The sequence below is a fragment of the Leopardus geoffroyi genome, chromosome A2, assembly GCF_018350155.1.
Source record: "Leopardus geoffroyi isolate Oge1 chromosome A2, O.geoffroyi_Oge1_pat1.0, whole genome shotgun sequence".
NCBI lineage: Eukaryota > Metazoa > Chordata > Mammalia > Carnivora > Felidae > Leopardus > Leopardus geoffroyi.
This window is the reverse complement of record NC_059331.1, coordinates 146,986,083-147,001,147: the sequence shown is the minus strand read 5'-3', so window position 1 is coordinate 147,001,147 and position 15,065 is coordinate 146,986,083. Positions and strand designations below refer to the sequence as shown.

Here is a 15,065-nt window from a genome sequence, read left to right as displayed (position 1 = left end):
AACGATAACCCCTCTCCAGGTTGCACCACAAAGGTGGCATATCCGCTCATTTCCTCTTTTCCCTCTTTTGACTGTAGGGAAAAGACCTCTGCTTGGTCATAGCACTCAGGCCTGGTTCCACTCGGGAACTTCCTCCTTAACCTACTCTCATCACTCCAAATTCCTCTAATGACTTACTGGCACCTTCATATCGGGACACCAGAAGCACTGGAGGATTGCAGCCGGTGCCCTCCGTCCAGGCTTCGCTTCCCGAATTTAGCTCTGGATGACCGCGCATTCTCCCGAGTTGGCCAGCTTCCCCCCCATGCGATTATGTGATAGTTTGCAGGCAGCCACCTGTTTCTCTACAACAATTTATGTTTATATATTTCTCCCAGTTCCCTTCATCCCATTAACTGTGATCAAGCTGACAGGCGGCACCGTGGATCATCACCATTATAATGTTGCTCAATAGTTGCGAGATTACTTAGTTAAGGATACTGTCAGCTTAATTCCAATTTCATTTCAGCCACTTCTTTCCACTTTTCCTCCACTCCCTTCCGTTGGAAAAACAGCGGACGTATAAATGGCGTGTCGCCGTCTGTGGCATTCACGGTTACCGGCACCCAGTGCCGTCCTTTCAAAGTCCAAGTGATGGCACCGTACCGATGTGGCTTTATTCGGCTGTAAATATTCTGTAATATTCTACACTGTCACACAGTCACACAGCAGCACCTATGCGTTCTTGCGTTCATTAGCGGGCTCCCACCATCGGGCCTTGCGAGCACGCGGGCCTCCCCTTTTGCCCCCAGACCTGCCGACATCCCCGCTGCTGGGAAGTTCTTCAGGGCTCTTCCGTTCTCCCTGATGCCCTTTTACCACACCTGAGCCCCGCAGGCGGCCACAGGTTGTCTCCTCTTTCCCCGCTGCCTGCCGCTCTTCTCGTCCCGTTGACTCCCCTGACACAAATCCCATCCCGTGACCACCTTCTCACGGCTGCTCTCCAGACCCCACTGTCTCTTTTACGCCGTGTCCAGAATCAGTGTGCTCAGAGACACTCTGCTCCATCCACAGCGTCCTGTCCTTCCTCACCTACCACCTGCCGGGCACGTGAAGGGGTCACGGGTCTTGTCGCCACATCTTCTTCCTCTTGACCGGCCCTTTGTCCCAGTGTGCTGTACTGAATCCACCTGCTGCTGATGTCACTGCTAACCCCTCTACGTTTCAGGTCGGCCACTTGGGAGGTCATTCCCTGGTCCTTTCTCTGACCTTTCATCTTCTCACCATGCCCTGCACTGACAGCATTGTCCCCAACATTTTCAACGGGCCACCAGCTCTCCTGACTCCTCTCCTCTGGCCGCCTCCCCCCACCCCTGCTTCCTCGTAGGCTGTCCTCTTCCTCCTGGGGCAGGGGGGTTGGTTCTTCAAGACCTTGTCCACATTTGGGGGGCAGTTCCTGGATGCCTCTCGTCCGCTCCCTCCCCCGGGCCCTCTGCCATCCCTCTCTGCACAGGACATTCCCTGACCCTCCCCAGCCTCTCCTGCCCTACCTGCGAGGCCCTCACCTGCCCCTTCTCACTCTTGCCCCTCGGACCACCTCTCCCCCACCATGTTCTCCCACCTGCTGCGGACTGATGGGCCATCGCCTGATGGGCCTCCAGGGCCCGCCCCCCTGCCTCTCCCGCTCTGCTTGTCTACCGCACACATGACATCGGAACCGTTCTGCCACCTAAGCCATGTGACGTTCCTTCAGCTACCCTCTGTGAGTCATCCGGCTGCTTCTGCCGTCCTGTCTGCTGTGTGCTCCCTGCTCGCTCCCTCACCCCCTGCTCAACTCACCTCCGTCATCTCTGCTTCAGACATACGGTACTGAACCCGCACGCTCCCCCGCCAGCCCCGGCTCACGTCCTGTGGACCCACACCCCGCAGGCCGCCTGGGCCTCACACATGTCCCTCCCGTAACCTTCCCTGTTTCCATTCGGACCCCTTCGTTGCACACTCTTCCTACAACGCTCACCGGGAGGCTGTTCCTCTGACTCTGCTTCCTCTTTCCTTTCACTACAGCATTTTCCCTTCCACCCTCCCTCCCGCCCTCGCCCCTGCCCACATGGCCCAACACCACTGCACTCGGCCTCCACCTGCAGGAGCCCTGGGTCCTCCTGCCTCCCTGGCAGCATCTCTCCCCAGACGATCAGCCCTGTGGTCTCCTGTCCCGCCTGCCCCTTCCTTCTGCGTGGACAGCCCGCCCCGTGCTCTGTGCTCACGGTGCTCACACAACTTCCTTGCGATCGCCATTCTCCTCTCTCTCGGCCCGAGTCCTGAAGCGTCCCTAGCTCCGGGAACAACACGTTGGCACGCCACTCCCTACACGCTGACCGTGAATCCGCACCCAGCCCCCAATGTGCCAGGTGCCCTCTCGGCTACATCCATCTGCCCCACGTCCCTTCCCCCGTGTCTGACAGTCCTGGCTCTGATGTCCCCATGCACCCCCGGCTCAGGGGCTCCTCTGCTCAAGCTTCACCTCTCCGCCCGCCCTCCACTCTGCCCCTTCCACCCAGCGATTCTCACCCGAGGACGCGTGACCCCCAAGACCGCCTATCAGCATCATCATCGGGCCGTGGTTTTGGGGTTTCTTTTTGTGTTTTTTTGGTTTTGTGTTTGTTGGAGCAGAGCACTGCTCCCCCTCAGATGTTTTGATAGGCCTGCCTTGGGGGCCGCGCCCACAGCCCCCCTCGGGTGAAAACCACCCCCCCCCATCCTCGGGAAGAACCACTGCGGTGGAAGCCCAGCTCAGTCCCCGGGCCGCACTCCCCGGGCACCGCCTGTCACCTTCTCCTTCTCTCGGTTGCCACTGGCACCCTGAACAGTTAACACCGTTCCTCACGTTCCCAACAGTTACCGACACCGACCCGGCTCTATCCTCTTGGAAGCACCGCATTCTTTGAGCATGTGGTCCCGACACCTGATGTGCCCCCAGCCCAGTCTGCACTAGAGCATCGTTCTGTTCACACCCTCCCGCCCTCAGCCTTGAGGACTTCCCGGCAACGTGACCGTATCTTTGGGCCAATACTGGTTTTTCTCCGTGGGTGCCGCTGGCTCCTTCCCTAGGTTACCTCTCCTCATTTCAGACCCGTGACACCGTCCCCTCACTGTGGTCCTCACGTCCGTCTGGGATTCCTGCCCAGCAGACCTGCCACCGTCCCTGCAGCTCCTGTCCTGTGTCCTCTCTGGGTAGACGTGCTGGTCTTCCCCAGCCTCGCTTCAGTCTGTGGTCATCACCCCCAACGTTGGACGTCTAGATGGGTTGCGAGCTCAGTTTAAAACGTGGTTTTCTCTGTGCCTGGAGCTTCGCCAATGTCTCCCACACCCCTCTGCACATACACCCAATTAATCCCAACCCTGACCTCCCGTCCAACCCAACTGCCGTCCCCACCTCCCACCCCATCCCCACCGGATCCGTAGTAAAGAGCCTGGCTGGAAAGTTCTACTCTGACCACAACATTCAAGGCTGTAGGGGCGGCCCCTGCCACCACCCCTTTGCTACTCTTCCTTCCCCACGCCACTGCTCCCGCTGGCTGGCCCGGAGCCCTGGACGCGCCTCCAGTAGGCATGTCGAGAAGTGCCAGGGTGCAGACGCTGCCACCTCCCTCTTCTCCGCCCAGCATGTTGGCGGCCAGCCTGCCTCCCTTCCATGCTCCCCTCTCCTTTGTCCCCTGGGGATCCCCTTCACCTTGCCCGTCCCTGAGATGTGACCCTCCTGTCACAATGCATCAAGGCCCCATTTTCACATTCCTTCCCCTTCCCTCCTCAGCCCCCGGAGAGCACCCCACCTCTTCTCTAGGCCCCACGCCTCTCAAAGCTCCCGAAAGCCTGTCATGTACACATTGGGTCATCCCTTCACCATTGGGAGGTGCTCCCTCCCGGGACCTGCTCTAGGGTCACTCTCTTTAACCCCCTTATCGGGCCATGTTCTCTCTGAACCCACCTGCTGGCGCTCATATGGTCCTTCCACTGGCTCTGACCACCGCCCCCCCTTTAGGCTCCCTTCTTGTCCCCTAGCCTCACCCCACCTCACCTTCCTTCCTCCTCTCTTCCCTTTTCCATCAAGCCCTTGCCCACCGGACTTTACACCGGGCCTGCACTTTGAGCTCGTCCTCCTTCCCTCACCTCCCCTGCTTCCATTCCTTCTCCACCGGGTCCCCTGATGCACCCCTGCCCATCACGCTTGCCCTCCACACCCCACTGACACGGTCCAGATCCCCCTTTGCCCTCCTTCCCTCTTGGCCACGTGCAGATGTCAGCCCCCCCCTCTCGTTCTCCATCCAGTAAGCCCTGCTGCCTCTGTTGTCCACCATATCAAGCCTCTAAAACAAGGGTCCCCAGACCTCACCAGCCCACCCCTTGCTCTCCCTCCCTGCCCCTCTGCTGCCGACATCTTCTTCGATAGACCCAGGGCATCATGCTGGGTTAAAGGTCACTTCTTACCTGCTTCCCTGTACAGGCTCTGCTGGGTGCCAGACCTCCACCCCTCCAGCCTTCCTGATGTAGCATACACAGAATTAGTTATTGCTACAGACCGTCACTTCTGCCTTGGTTGCTGTGCACTCCTCCACTCTAAGCAGATTTTCTACCCACGCACTGGACTCCAACCACGTGAGTCCATCCCAAGTCCCTGAAGTGACCGGCCAGAGGTCTCTGTGCAGGACGTGTCTTAATGTGGAGTGCTGCCCCTCCCCCTCTGTGTTCTGTCCTTACACAGTTCCTTTCCCACCTCGTTCGGGGCCCTCGACTTCAAACGCCCTGCCTGTAGCATCTTGGCTCTGCTCAGCTCTGCTCCTATCATCTGGCCTTATATACCCCACATGCCACTCTGCGCCCCTCCCCCACCAGCCTTGCTGACGTCCCTAGAGAGGAACTCCTCAGGCCGCCTCCCTCCTCACAGCACCGCCCTCCTTACCCTTCCTGAGCCCCGAGCGCATTCGTGAGATTCTCTGCCCTCCTCCGAGCAGCCTGCCCTGCCCTTCCCTTCCCATTGACTCCCCTGTCCCTACAAATACCCCCCACTGCCTTCCTGGCTGCTCCGATTCCACTCTCTCTCCCCCCACTGGATGCAGGAGCACCTCGTGCAGCCCATCCTCTGCCTCCTCTCCCACCTCTGTCTTCCAGAAACCCTCTGCTTCATCCTCAGCATCCAGTCCCAGTTCCACCACCTTCCAGTTCTGCCGTGAATTCAATGGTCTCTTCCTTGATGTCTACTCCCTTCTGACCCGCCCTCATGCGCCTCTGTAGCCAGGTTCTTGGTCCCCCACCTGCTGTACTGACTCCTGCTGCTGACCCGGTTCTACCCTCTTGTGTCTGCCATCTTGGAGACAATGGTTCCTTCTCTTGACTTCTCTCTGACCTTTCGTTGCCTCAATGTTTCTTTTGCTAACAGGGTTGTTCCTGCCCTTTAAACGGGCCTCTACCTCTACTACCTCACCTTCCCCCTCTCCCATGTTCCTCTCTTGGCATACCTGCGCCGTTCTTCCTGCACGGGCTTCCTCAGGGCCTTGTCCACACCCGGGGGCACAGTTCCTGGATGCCTCTCGTCCGCTCCCTCCCCCGGGCCCTCTGCCATCCCTCTTGGCACAGGACATTCATTCCCTGACCCCCAGCCTCTCCTGGCCTACCTGCGAGGCCCTCACCTGCCCCTTCTCACTCTTGCCCCTCGGACCACCTCTCCCCCACCATGTTCTCCCACCTGCTGCGGACTGATGGGCCATCGCCTGATGGGCCTCCAGGGCCCGCCCCCCTGCCTCTCCCGCTCTGCTTGTCTACCGCACACATGACATCAGAACCTGCTATCTGAGCCTGCTTCCTGAGCCACGTGACGTTCCTTCAGCTACCCTCTGAGTCGTCCAGCTGCTTCTGCCGTCCTCTCTGCTGTGTGCTCCCTGCTCGCTCCCTCACCCCCCGCTCACCCCACCTCCGTCATCTCTGCTTCAGACATACGGTACTGAACCCGCACGCTCCCCCGCCAGCCCCTGCTCGCGTCCTGTGGACCCACACTCTGCTGGCCGCCTGGGCCACACACACGTCCCTCCCGTAACCTTTCCTGTTTCCACTCGGACCCCTTCGTTGCACACTCTTCCTACAGTGCTCTCCAGGAGGATGTTCCTCTGACTCTGCTTCCTCTTTCCTTTCACTACAGCATTTTCCCTTGCACCCTCCCTCCCGCCCTCGCCCCTGCTCATATGGCCCAACACCACTGCACTCACTCAGCCTCCACCTGCAGAGAGCCCTGGGTCGTCCTGCCTCCCTGGCAGCATCTCTCCCCAGATGATCAGCCCTGTGGTCTCCTGTCCCGCCTGCCCCTTCCTTCTGCGTGGACAGCCCGCCCCGTGCTCTGTGCTCACGGTGCTCACACAACTTCCTTGCGATCGCCATTCTCCTCTCTCTTGGACCTAGTCCTAATGTGTCAACTAGCCTGCACTCCCCACCCACTGACAGTCGATCCCAACCCTCCCACCCACCCCACATCGTACCAGAGGCCTTCTCGGCTACATCCATTTGCTCGCTGTCTTCCTGGTCCCACGTCCTTTGCCCCGTGTCTGACAGTCCTGACTCTGATGCGTCCGTCTGCCCCCGGCTCAGGGGCTCCTCTGGCTCAAGCTTCACCTCTCCGCCCGCCCTCCACTCTGCCCCTTCAACCCAGCGATTCTCACCCGAGGACGCGTGACCCCCAAGATCGCCTATCAGCATCATCTCTCGTGCCTTCTTCTGTGTTTCCGTTTTGGGGTTTTCTTTCGGTTTGGCTTTGAGCAGAGAACTGCTCATCCCTCAGAGATCTTAATAGGCCTGCCTTGGGGGCCATGTCTGCATCCTCCTCAGATGAAGTCCACCACCACCCCTCCATCCCTGTGAACAATCCGGGCTACGGAAACCCGACCTGCTCCCTGGCTGCACTCTCCCCTTATATGCTCTTAGGCTCCACCAGTTGCCATTGACCTTGTTCCTCAAACTCCCAGCATTCCCAACATGTGACATTGACCCGGCTCTATCCTCTTGGAACCACCTCATTCTTTCCACGTTTACTCTTTGACATCCATACCCCCAAACCCCAGTCTGCATGAGAGAACCGTTCTGTTCACACGGCTCCCTCACACCCCTCCAGCCCCCCCCCCCCACCTATGACACAAGGCACTGTGACAGTATCTTTGGCCCTAATCTTGTCCTTTCGGTGTCTGCCACCGTTCCTCTCTCTAGGTTACCCCACCCGACCTCAGACCCGTGACACTGTCCCCTGCAGAGTCTTGTCCCTGTGGTCCTCACGTCCCCCTGCGATTCCCATCCAGCAGACCTTCCCTTGCACCCTTCCCGTAGCTACTCTCCTGTGTCCTCTCTGAGTGGACTCGCTCGTCTCCTTTGCCCTCTCCTCAGCCTGTATTCACCATCCTCAACCCTGGATGTGTCGTCACCCCAGCAGCCTAGTTTGAAAAGAGGTTTGTCCCCGCGCCTGGAGCATGGCTCGTGTCTCCCAACCCCCACCCCATGCCCACTGATCCCCGAAACCCATGCCCTCCCCGACACCCAAATACCACCCCCCCGACCCTCCCTCCCACCCCATTCCCCCCTCCCCCCTGTCCGTCCCTCCCACCCCAAAGCCCCTCCCACCCCTCCCCTCCCTCCCACCCCAACCCCACCTCCCACCCCAACCCCGCCGGATCCATAGTAGAGCCTGGCCAAAAATGATCCCCTTGCCACAACATTCAAGGTTCTAGGAGCAGCCACTGCTCGGGGTCCACTGCTAGGCAGCTCTCTTCTCCCCTCCCCTCATGCCTCTGCTCCCGCCGTGGGGCCCCACACTCTGCCGAGACCTGCCACCTCCCTCTTCTCCTTGCTTCCCCTGTTGGGTGTCCAATCCTCCCCCTTCCACCGCACTCCATTCTCCATCCTCCCCGGTGCCACCTTGTGTCTCTGGAAAGTGACCCACCTGTCACACTGCTTCCAGGCCCCATTTTCACATTCCTTCCTGTGACCTTTGCTCATGAGACATTACTTCCCTTTCCCTCCTCGGCCCCGGGAGAGCACCCCAGCTCTTCTCTAGGACCCACGCCTCTCAAAGCTCCCAAAAGCCTGTCACGTAGTTGCTTTGGGTCATCCCTTCACCATTGGGAGGTGCTCCCTCCTGGGACCTGCTCTAGGGTCACACTCTTTAACCCCCTCATCGGGCCATGTTCTCTCTGACCCCACCTGCTGGCGCTCGTCCGGTCCTTCCACTGGCTCTGACCACCGCCCCCCCTTAGGCTCCCTTGTCCCCTAGCCTCACCCCACCTCACCTTCCTTCCTCCTCTCTTCCCTTTTCCATCAAGCCCTTGCCCACCGGACTTTACACCAGGCCTGCCACTCCCTCCTCTTCCTTCTTCGCTCAAATCCAGTGTTCCTTTCTCTTTCTCCTCTCCATCGGGTCTGGGGACCCAACCCCGTCCATTGTGCTTGATCTCCCACTCCTCGTTGAGATGGCCCAGACCTCCTATGCCCTCCTCCCCTCTTGGCCATGTTCCCCTCCCAGCGCCCACTTGCAGACTTGAGGCCCTCACACTCTCCATCCCATTCCGCCTCACCCCCGTCTATTAGCCACCATCCCGCCTCATGGAAACGAGTCCCCCAAGCCCCAGTCTCCACTGTCCGCCCCTTGTTCTCTCCTTCTGGGCCCCTGCACAACCTTCATTATCTTCTCAGAGTAGACCTAGGGCACTCCGCTGGTTTTGAAAATCTCGGTCCTTCTCTGGTTCCCTGTACGACCTCTCTGCTGCCTGCTAGACCTCCACGCTTCAGCCCCGTGTTAGAGAAGCAGCACACATTTGGTTATCAATGCAAAATATGCCTTCCACCTTGGTTCCCACCCACTCCCCCACTAGTTCGCAGCAGATCCGCCACCCACACGCTGGACTCCGTCCACCTGAGCCCGCCTCAGTGACCCTGAGGCTCCCTGCCATGGTTTCTGTGCAGGGTCCACGGGCAGTGCTGCCCCGTTCCTGTCTCACCTCGGTTATCGTGACTCCTTTCCCCACCGGCTCGAGGTGGCCCCAGGTATTCCAATGTCCAACGACGGTGGTTCGGGTCTGTTCCTGCCCTGGCCTCCATACTGCACACGGCAGTCTTCTTGCCTTCTGAGGTTTGCCGCAGCCCCCAGATCAGGAGTTCTGCAAGCTGCCTTCCCCTTTTCCGTGGTGTCCCCTTTACAGACCCAGGGTCCCTCCTACATCCACGATTTTCTCCCTTCTTCCATGCTGCTTGTTTCTTTGTTTTCCCGTTAAGTTCCCTGACCCGAGTGACATCTGAAGGACCGCCTTCCATGGCTGCCTGAGACTCCACGGTCTTTCTCTTTCCACGCTGGCCAGAGCCTGACCTGGCTCAGCCCATCCCTCACGTTTTCTCCTGCTCTGGTCTTCTAGAAACCTCTTCATCTTCGGCACCACATCCCACTTCTGCACGACACGCCACTCATGCAGCAGATTTCCTAGTCTTTCCTCCAGATCTCCTCCCCTTTTGATTAGCCCTCTTGCTCCCCCTTGCTGTCATCGTCCTTCCCAGGGTGCTGTACCGAATCCCTCTCTTGTCCCCGTCTGCCCGAAGCCACCACCCACCTTTGCCGGTCCACCATTTTGGAGCGGTGGTTTCTCTAACCTCCTCTCGGAACTCGCATCGTCTCACCATGCCTTCGCTGGCAGGGGGTCCCCAACATTCTCAATGGGCCGCCCCCTCTATCACCGCATCCTCCTCTGGCCTCCTCCTATGTCTCCAGGTTCTAATGCTGGTCTTACCTTGCTGTGCTCCTCCTCCTGCACGGGCTTCCTCAGGGCCTTGTCCACACCCGGGGGCACAGTTCCTGGATGCCTCTCGTCCGCTCCCTCCCCCGGGCCCTCTGCCATCCCTCTCGGCACAGGACATTCATTCCCTGACCCCCAGCCTCTCCTGGCCTACCTGCGAGGCCCTCACCTGCCCCTTCTCACTCTTGCCCCTCGGACCACCTCTCCCCCACCATGTTCTCCCACCTGCTGCGGACTGATGGGCCATCGCCTGATGGGCCTCCAGGGCCCGCCCCCCTGCCTCTCCCGCTCTGCTTGTCTACCGCACACATGACATCGGAACCGTCCCGCTACCTGAGCCACATGACGTTCCTTCAGCTACCCTCTGAGTCGTCCAGCTGCTTCCGCCGTCCTCTCTGCTGTGTGCTCCCTGCTCGCTCCCTCACCCCCCGCTCAACTCACCTCCGTCGTCTCTGCTTCAGAGATACGGTACTGAACCCGCACGCTCCCCCGCCAGCCCCTGCTCGCGTCTTGTGGACCCACACTCTGCTGGCCGCCTGGGCCCCACACACGTCCCTCCTGCGACCTTTCCTGTTTCCATTCGGACCCCTTTGTCGCACACTCTCCCTACAGCGCTCTCAGGGAGCGTGTTCCTCTGACTCTCCTTCCTCTTTCCTTTCACTATAGCATTTTCCCTTCCACCCTCCCTCCCGCCCTCGCCCCTGCCCACATGGCCCAACACCACGGCACTCAGTCTCCACCCGCAGTGAGCCCTGGGTCCTGCTGTCCCCCTTCCTCCTGTCCTCCTGCCTCCCTAGCAGGATCTCTCTCCCACCAGTGTGGTCTCCTGTCCTGTCTGCCCCTTCCTTAGCTGTGGACAATCCATCTGGCGCTCTCTGCTCTTACCCACAAAACTCAACTACCTTTGGTCGCCACTCCCATCTCTCAGCCTTATTCCTCAAGTGTCCTCAGCGTCTGGATGACCGCATTTGCTCTCTACTCCCTAACCTTGCTGGCGAATCCCAACACCACCTCCATCACGCCGGGAGCCTCGTGGGCTACGTCCATTTGCTCGCTGTGTGCCTGGTCTGGAGTCCTGGTCCCCCACGTGTGACAGTCCTGACTCTGAGGCCTCCATCTTTGCTGATCAGGCCCTCATGTGCTCAAGCTTCACCTCCCTGCTCCTCTCCCCACTGCGCCCCTTCCACCCAGGGGTTCTCATCCGAGGACGCTGGCGCCCCCGGAGGGCTGGCAGCAGCTGCGGCCCTTCATGCTTTTGTTAGGTCTGGATGTTTGTATGTTTTGCTGCTCACCCCTCAGATCTTTTCTCCGGCCCCCACTGTGTTCCATGCCCACGGCCCTTCTGGTGAAATGCACCCCTCCATCCCAGGGCAGGAGCACTGAGGCGGGAACCCCCCCTGCCTCCCTGGGGTGCCACTCCCCTCGCCAGCCTCCAGCCGCCTACCATTTGCCAACAGTACTTGTCCCTCACGTCCCAGCGCTGCCCCCACCCGGATACTGGCCCGGCTCTCTCCCCTTAGAACCACTGCGGTCCCTTCCGTAACCACCCTGACACCCGACATGCTCCAAACCCCAGTGTGCGTTACAGCATTGTTCTTTTCTCCCCTCCACATACACCTCCTTCCTCCAACACTTGATGACCCTCAGGCATGTCAACGACGTCTGGTCCAAATCTGGTCCTTCTTTCTCGGTGCTTGCTGTCCCTTTTCCTACGGTACCCATCATCATCAGATCTGTGAAGCAGTCCCACCATACATCCTTGTTCTTCTGGTTCTCCCGGGCCCCTGTGCTCCTGCTAACCAGACCTTTCCCCCTACCTGTCACGCAGCCAATGTCTCTGTCCTCTCTGGGTGGATTCACTGATCTCCCCCGCTTCCCCAGCCTGGAGTCACCACCCACAGCACCGGACCTGAAGTCAGTTCGCTTTTCAGTAAGATGAGATAGATTTTTCAGTGTCCGGACTTAGCTCGTATCCTCCTCCCTAGCCCTGTGCCCACCAGTGCCCACACTGCCCTCCTGGCCAACCTCGTCAGACCCACCTACACCCAGACCTGAACCCTGTCCCTGCCTCCCACGCTGTTTCAGTAGAATCCAGACTATCAAAAACAGCCAAGAATTATTTTTTTTTTCCACATTATTCAAAGCCACGCAACAGCCACTGCTAGCTACCCTTCTTCCTCCCCCTCCACCCAATGCCTCTGCTTCCACTGGCTGACCTCGGAGCTCCAAACTTCCTTCTGGTTGGGACCTCTGAGATCTGCCTGGATTTCAACCTGCCACCGCGCTCCTCTTCTCCCCCACCCCCCAACCCCACTCCCAATAGTGTCCAGTCTTCCCGTCCACCACACTCCACTCTTCATCCTCTTCTCGGTGCCTCCCATCACCTAATCGGTCTCTGGGAGGTGACACTCCCATGTAGTTGCAACAAAGCCCTGTTTTGACATCCTATCTGCCACCTTTCCTCACGGGGCCCTTTTCTTAGCCTGTCTCTTCTCTAGGACCCATGCAGCTCTCTCAACGCTCCCTAATGCCTGTCATGTATTTGCACTGGGTCATCCCTTCTTCATCGGGGATGTGCTCCCTCCCATGAACTGCTCTCAGAGCTCACGCTCTTTCTTTCGTCTTGCCAGGCCACATCCTGTCCTGAAACCATCTTCTGTCTCCTTGTCACATCCTTCCACTGGCTCTGGCTGCTCTCTTTCCCTGGCCTCACCCGACCTCGCTTTCCTTCTTCCTCCCTCTTCCCTTTCAATCAAGCCATTGCCCCTGGGACTTTGCACCAGGCCTTCACTCCCTCCTCTTCGTCCTCACCACGCATTCTCTGCCTCTGTTTCTTCTCCGTTGGGTCCCTCGATGTCCCCCTGCCCTTCGCGCTTGCCCTCCCGCTCTCCTTTCCCATGGGCCGGGTCCCGCTTTGCCTTCAGTCTTGGCCACGTGCCTCATAACACCTGCAGGCAGGGTTTAAGACTCTCCTCTCACTCTCCATCCCACTCTGCCTGGCCTCTCTGTTGTCCGTGGAATTAGGCCTCCTGAACAAAAGCTCCTTAGGCCCCTGCTTTCCCGCCCCCTGCTGTCTCCCCTGTGTACCTTACTGCCACACTATCTTCTTCGAGTACACCACTGGGTTTCAGAGTCCCCTGTCCTTCCCTGCTTCCCTTGTGGAGCCTCTGCGCCTTATGCTAGACCTCCACCTTTCCCACCCCCACCTGATTGGCAGGATTCAGTAATTGGTGCGAAATGTCCTCTCTGCCTTGGTTCCCACCCACTACCCTGCCATTTGTGAGCACATTTGCTACTCACAAAATGCTCCATCCCCATGAGTCCATTCCAGTGTCCCTGAGGTTACCTGCCATGATTTCTTTGTGGGGTCCATCTTAATGTGCAACAATGCCCCGTTTCCTATTTCACTCCAGTCATTTTGGCCCTTTACCCAACTTTTGCTGAGGGCTTCAAACGCCCAGCCTATGGTGGCCCGGCTCGGCTCAGCTCTGCTCCTACCATCCAGCCTCAATATGGCACATGCCAACCTTCTTACCCCAAGAGCTGTGATGTCCCCAGATGGGGAACTTTTTAGGCCACCTTCCCCTCTTCCGTGGTGCCCCCTCAACCAACCCTGAGTGCCTTGTACGTTCGTAAGGTTCTCTCCTCTCTTGTGCCACCTGTTCCTTTCATTTCCCAGCGACTCCTCTGAGCCAGCTCACATCCCCCAAACTGCTTTCTCATGGACGCCCACGACTGCTGTCTACATCAGCGCTGGGTTGATACTGACCTTGTGTGGCCCGCTCTGCCTTTTCTCCTACTCTTGTCTTCAAGAGACTCTCTCGATCATCTCAACATCCTGCCCTACTTCCCCTGCCACATGCCACTCGTGCAGAAGAGGAAGTGGTGTTCTCCTTGACACCTGCTCCTTTCTTGACCCGCCTCCTGTTCGTTCTGTAGTCAGCTTTTTCATCTCTGACATGCCGTACTCAATCCATCTGATGTCACATTCACTCCTAAGCATCCAACCTTTTCAGGAACCATGTTGAAGACCCTGGATGCTTATCTGGGCTTCTCTCTGACCTTTCATTGCCTCCCAAGCCCTTCACTGACCTGGCCATATGCAAGGTTTTAAATGGGCCGTCACCTCTACCATCGCATCCACCTCTGGCCCCTTCCTACCTCTGTGGAGTTCCTTGCTTGCCTGACCCGCTCTGTGTTCTTTCTTTAGCATGGGCTTCCTCGTGCCCTTGGTCCATCACTGGAGGCAAAACTCTAGATTCCCCATACTCCCTCCTTTGGGCATCCTGACATTCCTTCCTTGATAAAGTACATACCAATATCCTTTGAACAAGCCTCATGTGCCCTAGCTGCAGGGTGCGTTCACCTGCCCTTTCTTACTATTCTTGCCCCTGAGACCACCTCTCCTTGACCATATTCTCCCACCTGCAGATTGCCCACCTGACCTGCCTTCAGGCCCCCATTTCGTTGCCTCTCCGGCTCTGCTTGTCTACCGCACACGTGGCAAAGGAACTGTCCTCTTCCCTGAGCCACGTGACGTTCCTTCAGCTACCCTCTGTGAGTCGTCCAGCTGCTTCCGCCGTCCTCTCCTGCTGTGTGCTCCCTGCTCACTCCCTCACCCCTCGCTCAGCCCAGCCCACCTCTGTCGTCTTTGCTTCAGACATACGGTACTGAATCCACACGCTCCTCCCGCCAGCCCCTGCTCACATCCTGTGGACCCACACTCTGCTATCCCGCCGGGCCCCACACAACCTTTCCTGTTTCCATTCGGACCCCTTCGTTGCACACTCTCCCTACAGCGCTCTCCGGGAGCCTGTTCCTCTGACTCTCCTTCCTCTTTCCTTTCACTACAGCATTTTCCCTTCCACCCTCCCTCCCGCCCTCGCCCCTGCCCACATGGCCCGACACCACTGCACTCGGCCTCCACCTGCAGGAGCCCTGGGTCCTCCTGCCTCCCTGCCGGCATCTCTCTCCCAGATGCGTTCCTTCAGTGTGGTCTCCTGTCCCGTCTGCCCCTTCCTTCTGTGTGGACAGTCCGTACGTTGCTCTCTGCTCACGCTATATAACCCAGCTTCCTTTCATTCAGCATTCCCCTCTCCATCAGCTTTATTCCTCTAGTGTCCTCAGCTCCAGGGCCACTCACCAGCATTCCACTCCTTACCCACTGAGAGCAAATCCCAACACTTCCCCCTTCTTTCCAGGTGCCTTTTTGGTTACTTCCATTTGCTTGTTGTCCGCCTGGTCCCAGGTCCTTTTCCCCCATGTCTGACGGTC

General features: G+C 58.6%; 1 protein-coding gene and 1 long non-coding RNA gene across 2 annotated transcripts in view; one reads left to right on the top strand and one right to left on the bottom strand.

Moving 5' to 3' along the window:
- Positions 1 to 15,065, top strand: part of COPG2 (COPI coat complex subunit gamma 2) — a 114,892-nt gene that overhangs the window by 72,224 nt on the left and 27,603 nt on the right. The gene's annotated exons all lie outside the window — the stretch shown is intronic.
- Positions 2,420 to 14,735, bottom strand: LOC123606875. Its single transcript, XR_006716531.1, has 3 exons — positions 14,544 to 14,735; positions 8,018 to 10,356; positions 2,420 to 3,920 (listed from the first exon to the last, which is right to left on the bottom strand). It is a non-coding gene; the product is annotated as an uncharacterized LOC123606875 (long non-coding RNA).